Below are 8,024 nucleotides of genomic sequence, written 5' to 3'. Positions count from 1 at the left end.
TGGATTGTACCACTGTTATATACACACTGTTTTACTCACATCACAGAATCAGAACTGTAAGATTCGAACAACGATCTGCAAAAAATATAGGACACCATTTTAAAGATGAAGAACATTCAAATTGAATATGCATACTGGAATAACTACATTATTCTAAACACAAAATTCATGAAATATATCAATACATTATAATACCAGATATACCAGGGGCCGTATTCATAAAGCATCTTAAGTATAAGTTCTGACTTAAGTTGAAGATTTTACTTAAATTTTTGGTGATTTCAGCTTAAGTGTAAGTAAAAAGCTTAAGTCCTATTCATAAAACAGCTTAAACTTAAGATACGTAAGAAACAAATCATAAGTCAGAAAACAAAATGGCGTCGTGAGTACGATTAAAGTGTTGTTTTTCAGATAAAAGCACTTTAAACATAATTGTGCATGTTGTATCTGTCTGAAATTAATGGGTTTTTTTTTTAATGTTTTCGTCCACAATTAAAGCCAAGAATTACTTATTAAGTTGTTTTATGAATAACAAATATACTTAAGTAAAATAAATTTCTTACCTAAGTAATACTTAAGTAAATAATCAATTTCTTATACTTATACTTAAGATGCTTTATGAATACGGCCCCAGATTTATACAGTACCCATTTCATGATAAACTTGACATACAAAGACAGCCACTCGGGACAGCACCAAATTCATCTTGTACCAGTAAAGATCCAGTACAGACCCAGAGCGGTCTGAACAGAGGGAGAGAAGCCCCCAGAATAGAGAGATAGGGAGAGATTACTTTTGTTTTAAAACAGCAAATAACAGATTAAGACCTCTATTTAGAACATCTTATTGTGTACTTTTCATGTAAAAATTCACTAGATGTTCTCAACATAGAAATCATGAAGATGTGCAAGGTATAATTTATTTTGTTTATGACACGGGAAAGAATATGATACATTTACAAAGCTGATTCTTTTTGGAAAAATGGATAAAGACTTGTGCTTATATTTGCGCAGATATAAATAAACAAGCAGTGAAGATGCAAATAAATACATCGGTTTCTTTTGATAAAATCTAGATGTTATCAAAATGAAACACAGTTTAAATACCAAAAATATCATACAAAACAGTTTCATAGTTGGGGTAGGCTCGTTTAAGGCAAACTGAATTTTTTCAATATGCTAATTGAAATAATCAGAAAAAAATAGGAACTGTCTCTGTCAATTTAATATTGCATTGTGCATGAGGATTTTGCTTTTCCATATAATGCTTGTCCGTGTTTTCAATTGTTCATTAAAATTTTGTTTCGTCTGTTTAAGGCTTAGAGCCATTTTTCAACAGCGTTCATGCAGTTATATAATGGCAGTCACTTAACATGGCAATGCGTGTTCCTTAAATCTGGACAAGCTTTAACTGTTTTTCAAATGCACCTGCTATCTTTTATATACAAATGTAGTTAATTATAGGTGGAGGACGAATGATTTCAGAAATTACATTTTCTACCAAAGCGGCATAGGAAACATACACTTACCTGGAGATCTAACTTACGATTCCACGATTCATAGCTCTTCCTGTTCAGCTAAGCAGGCGGACGTTTCCATGGCTTTTGATTTTCCTAAGGCAAACTCAAGAAGTGATGAGTCCCATACAAATGTGGTGGAGTTCTCAAACACATGGACGGACTGCTATCCGAACGCTGATTGTATCCCGAATATTTCAGATTCATTATCCCGCCATTAATACAATACCGGAGATCACATAACCTGGGGAGAAATTATTTTTGTAGCATTTCATAAACTAAAATGTAGACAATTATATACTTTATTCGTGTAGAATAATACCCAATTTCGGACTGCGACTCGATTGTATTGATGAGTTGCTATGTAAAAGAGATAAGTCTGAGTCTTTTATCTCGCAACACGCCTAAATCGTCCATTCTTCCACATAATGGAAAGTTTAGGATATTCCTTGACTTTAACTCTGGTTTTCATGAAACAGGCACTTTTTCCGTGATATTATAGAACTGTGGTGTTCTTGTTCTTATATAAGGCAAACAAAAAATATTACTTTCCGTCTCTGCACTTGAATTAAACAAGTCCGATGGAGTTCATATGAAACTGCGTAAAAAATATTGAAATGTATTTTAACAACGATGGTATTAAACTATTTTCTTAATCTTGCAACATCAAAAACATATCTCCTTTTGTTATATCTAAATTTATTTAAAAGTGTTTTGTGCCATTTGACAATTATTACATTTCACTTGGCCTAATTTCATTGAAATCGCAATCTCTTTATAAATTATCAAAGTAAGTTTTTAAAACATTGACCAAATGTAATTTTAAAATGCTTTGCAGCTTATAATTATTTCTATAAAACACTACAATTTATTGAATGAAGTCTTTGAGTTTTGAAGTATTGTGTACACTCATCGCATGATGTACGAGGTTGTAACTACACTTCGAATTTCTACTAACCAGACATTTTTAAAGTATCAATTATTTTAGGAAGTGGGGTTACAGGTTTATAATGTATAGCTAGAGTAAACTGATAATGTAAATAGAGCGGTATCAGTAATCTATGGATCCCTGAAATGCGTGCGCAATCTCACAATTGCGCACCGTAGGATCAGCATGTAAACCATCGTTCAGTAATTAGCAATATATGCATACATAACATTATGAACAAATAATTATCTTTATCTGTGTCAGATCAAGCGTCTTGTGCATTATTTCTGGACTAGTTTTTTTTTCGTAAACAAAATTACATTTCTTTTATTATTTTACGGTTTTTCTTAATAAATTTTAATGAATCGGAATAATATAATTTTGTATGTATTATGGAAACGGATTTTTTTATATTTTACATTTTACAAATACAGATGCAAAACCTTATGCCACGCTGAAGTGAATAAAATCAATAATCTCTGTTCACCCGAGTTTGTACTTACGAAGGACACGCTCTGGCGAAGTTCCGGAGTAGGTTAAGTACCTTAAATATAAAAACTACATTTATGATGTATCATTCCTGAATTTCTGAGCAGTATGTCCAAGTCGGAAACGTTTGAATTATACTGTCTTCTATGTTAATACAACTCTGACAAAAACGTAGACATGTGTTTCAGTCTTTGAATGCCAATGGTTAAATGCAAGAGAAAAAAAAGATATTGAAACACAATTTCAAAAACCTATAAACAGTTCTATATTCGGTGAAAATTATTTTTGAATAAATGTAACGAAAAGCTCTATATTCGTATAATTTTTGAATATAAAGTCGTGTGAATATTTAGTTCCCCCAAGACATTATGCACATCTCTACAAAAAAAATGAACACTTATTAATAAGATGAAACACTGACGCAGAATTATGAATCATGTACAGAAATACTCAAAATTATAGCTGTTCGTCGGATATATCATAAATGTTGATTACTTTGACTTACCATATGGCATCCTTTATAGAATTATTGCCATATGAATGGTCGCATCAAAGAATATAAAATCCGATTCCCTGCTGTTAAAGTAACGAGATTAATGATAATGATCTATATTTAAGAAATGAAATGATTTTTTTTTCTGTGTTCATGCGAAATGAACGTCAGAATAGGACCAGCAAATCCATTCATGTTTAATTTTCCGATCCTATTCTGTCGTTCATTTCGCATGAACACCGAAAAAAATAGATTCATTTCTTATATTTACATTATATTTCCTTTCCATTTATAAACAAGATAATATTATAAATTGCACATATTTTGTAGCTTTTAATATTAAAATCAGCTTGCCGGCCATTCTGTTCAACACACGGAATAACTGCGACGTCATCTAAGGAACGTTCTCCCTGACTAAACGCGGACGTCGTCAAAACAGCGGTCGCTTATCCCTATAAGCAGCTATGACGTAAATTTCGTGCCTTTCCTTTTGCTGTTCATATGCAATGAACGTCATAATTTTCAATGGAGAAGAATGGGGCGAATGTAAATATATCATAATGTGCTAAATGAGCCACCTAAAGAGGTTACGGAACTCACCACATGTAATCGCTAATCAGCTACAATCATTACCATACCATTGAAATGAGTCGGTGATAATTGGCGTTTTCTTTTTTCTTTTTTTCATTTGACGAATTTTGGAAGTTTCATATTTCTTTTTAGTCTCATCAATGTACAATATACATGGAATAAAATCATGTTCTCGTGGTAAGACATGTTGTACGTAGAATTTACATATAACTAAAGTGCATTGGAATGAAATTACTACTTATAGCGTAAAAGATAACGGAAGTAATGTCCAGTATTTGCAATAATCATGCAAAATTTTGTCTAAATGTATTAATTGCAATGTCTAAATCGTAAGAACTATAAAGCTATATTTGCAAGTATTGTAAACCTTAAATAAACCTCGTTGATAGCTTGAGAGCGCCTTCTTAAAACTCATGTTTGTAAAACAATAGTAAGACATTTACAAAACAATGATTACTGCCAGAGTTGTGGGAGGAGAGGCTCCTTGTTTCATACAAATGTTTTTCATTAAAGAGTCTCACCAAGACTTTATGAATAAACATAATAATCTATAATTATGTATGTGTTTATTACAAGCAGAAAATCTGCATTTTAATATCATGTAAGGCATGTAGACATATAATAGCACTCTGCCGTGTTCTATAAATAGAACACACAGAAGTTATAGGCCGGTTATAGTGAAACATATGGTCAAACTAAATCCATCGCATTTCGCTGTCAAATTGTTTGGAACACACTCTGTTCGAAGAATACTGGTTATTGTCAAATGAATCGTGTATGGTAAGTAAAAATATTTATTGACTGAAGTATGTCAAATGTCTGTTACTAGGTGAATGCAATATTAAATTATATAGTTATCAAGGCTGTTTGATTTTTATGGGTTTTCGCGAAGGTCACTACGACAAAGTGTTTTATTCAAAACTTGTACTGATACACAGACCAGTATGAAATGTAAGTATTAGTGGTACTCAGTATTAGAATTGTCAACGATAGCTTATTCTGAAAAAGGTCTAGTAAAGTTAAATCAGGCACATGGGTTATGCATGGAAAATAGATATACGGAAGCGTGTTCGTGTCATAAAAACGATGTTTAAAATTAATTTTGTAGAAACTAAATTAAATGCATCCATTTTGTATATCTAAGTAGTAGAAGTATATTTCTTTCGAAAATACTGACTATTTTATATGTCATTGCTATAGGATCAATTTTGTTATACTCAGATCAAAATTTATGATTGCGTTATGCTGTCTGTGGCATAAGTGCTACTAGAAGAAACAAGTTTTTTTACTGTTCAAAGTGTTGCTATACTATTTGTCTGGTGTTTACTGGATTTCATTATGAGGTAAAACCCTTGCTATTTGGATTTGTAACATTTGATTTTTACAAAATTGTTTTAAATACTTTAATACCAATGCATATAATCTTTCCATTTTCAGTGCTGAGGAGAATTGTGTTATTTGCGACATGAAAGACGAACGTAAAATAGCAACATTGGGTGAAAAAATGTGTAGATAGTTAATTTCTGCAGCCAAGAATAAAGGTACTCTAATATTATATTCATGCATTTCTGTAGTTCATGCTATTTCCTGGCTTATCTAGCCTTGTATATTTATTTAAACATTGAGAAGAATGGACGCAGAAGAATGCAATCGCGTGTTACTTATTACCAATTTAATTTCAATATTCAATTGTGTAGTGTATCTGTATTGAAAGAAAGGTATTTTCAAATCGCCATCTGTTTTTTTTCTCTGTATCATTGTATCAAAACATTACACAATACTTGTGTGTCATTGTATCTCCTCCTTTGAAACCTAAACATCTTTGATATTTGTACATAAAAGAATGAATTATAAAAGGGACCATAATGAGTCTATTTGTGTCAACCCTTTTATAAATATAGATTATATATTACTCGCCTATTAATCTTAATGTCAAATCAGTTGACCTTTATGTTTATTACTCTTTTTATAAAATTGCAGGAGAACAAATGTATGTTAGACCTGAGAAAATTGTGTGCTATGAGTGTAGAAAAATTACTGCCACCCGAATCTACTTGAAGATGCAAACGGTACCTCTATAACGTAGCGAAACGGACACATTCATCTGACTTCTTTTCATTTCAAATGCCTGTTATGTGGTACAGATGCCAAACAAAACGACAAAAAGGCATATGGTGATTTCCAAATTTCAGTCAACAATAAAGAAAAATTGGAATCGAAGTCTTCTGTTGACTCTAATCCGTACATGATCTAACAGCAGTTGGTGCAAGTTATCATAAAAAATGTAGCACACATTTCAGAACAGGATGTCAAGTTCCGACTCAACATCAAACACCTCAAAATACTGTAAAACGGAGTAAAAGTAGACTAACAAAAGAATCATCTGAAGAGGCATTTCTGAAAACCATGCATTATTTTGAAAACACTGAAAGTGAGCAAATAGCTTAAATTATTAAATGATCCCAGGCAGAGTCTTTGTAAATAAACACTCTTAACATGATGACATTGAAACTGCTGGTAGTATATCATTCATAATTATGTTTGTACAAAGGTAAAACAAATGAAACATTAAACACATTTAGGTACAGAAAATTCATTACGAAGGCAACAAGCGCATCGGTAGTAAAGATACAGAGCCTAACTCCTACAGAGGCAACTGCAAAGTTTCATAATTTTAGAGTGCACTGCCATTAAAATAGAAACATGGATTGGAAAATAAACGAACCCTCTTGACTTGGGATGGTACAAACGTGGTGATAAACTTGTTCCTTGGCACAGAGGTTGCTCTACTGGGATGGCTGTAGATGTCATGACATTAACACTTAACTGACTTTCATAATCTTGAGAGAGCAATGAAAAGTTTTTCGAACATACTAACTTTATAACAGAGCATATTGTTACAGTATATCGCATCGCAGAGTTTTGTTCTCACATTTTTGTACATTACGACTTTGTGTACATTTGCTTTTAGCTGAAAATTGTAGTTTAGTATCGATTTTAAAACAGTTTTAACATTTTACTGTAGTGGCCTGTTCTATATATACTATAGTACAGTCACTGTTGATCTGGGATTCTTTTCCTGAATGTTTCTTAATATGCTGTTGTTATTATAACATTTATTACATTTAGTGCGAGTTTCAAGGAAATAGTTTAAAGATATTTCATGCACGTTTTATTGATAGGTGGACCCGCCCGCTTAGCTCATTGGGAAGAGCACCAATCTACGGATCGCGGGGTCGTGAGTTGGATCCTCGGGCGAGCCGTATGTTCTCAATGACGACTTGATAAAAGACATTGTGTCTGAAATCATTCATCCTCCACCTCTGATTCATGTGGGGAAGTTGGTAGTTACTTGCGGATAACAGGTTTGTACAGGTACAGAATCCAGGAACACTGGTTAGGTTAACTACCTACCGATACATAACTGAAATACTGTTTAAAAACGGCGTTAAATCCAACACAAATAAAATTGATGGGTGGGGTAAATCTATAGTGTAAATTAATGCATTTATTAGTAAATGTCACAACAAAACTTAGTATCAGCTTTAATTTATGTGGTATTTCATATAATCAATGCCTCTGATCGAAGAAATAAACCAACGTATAGGTTTAAACTAATGTATGTTACCTAATGACTGAATTTCTTGATTCGTATGAATCATTGAATTGCAAAAAGGGTGCCCTTCATAATGTCATTTTTTAAGATTTTCCAATGGAATTTTTTTTGAGGACTTTTTTTCTAAAATGCTCTAATGTTTAAAGATTATAAAACAATAAAAATATTTCATGTTGGAATTTGTTTAACCTTTTGACATAATATGTGGTAATATGACCGGCCTATTATACCATAATGCAAAGCGTGAAAAGCGGACAAGGGAGCGTTTTCTATATATTATGAACATCAACCATCTCAGTAAACTTAGAAGGGAATTAAAAACAAAAGTAACATGCCACCTGTATAAAACTGTCGCACCTGTTAACGGAATAAATAAAAGAAACAATAACTA

The 8,024-nt window shown here is 32.3% G+C and overlaps 1 long non-coding RNA gene across 1 annotated transcript; it reads left to right on the top strand.

The window, feature by feature from the left end:
• Nucleotides 1-4,684: 4,684 nt before the first annotated feature.
• LOC123528031 (uncharacterized) lies at nt 4,685-7,747 on the top strand. Its single transcript, XR_008370413.1, has 3 exons — nt 4,685-4,797; nt 5,455-5,558; nt 5,998-7,747. It is a non-coding gene; the product is annotated as an uncharacterized LOC123528031 (long non-coding RNA).
• The last annotated feature ends 277 nt before the right edge of the window (nt 7,748-8,024 follow it).

The sequence above is a fragment of the Mercenaria mercenaria genome, chromosome 3 (genome assembly GCF_021730395.1).
Source record: "Mercenaria mercenaria strain notata chromosome 3, MADL_Memer_1, whole genome shotgun sequence".
In the NCBI taxonomy this organism is placed as follows: Eukaryota; Metazoa; Mollusca; class Bivalvia; order Venerida; family Veneridae; genus Mercenaria; species Mercenaria mercenaria.
This window is presented reverse-complemented; position numbering and strand designations above follow the sequence as displayed.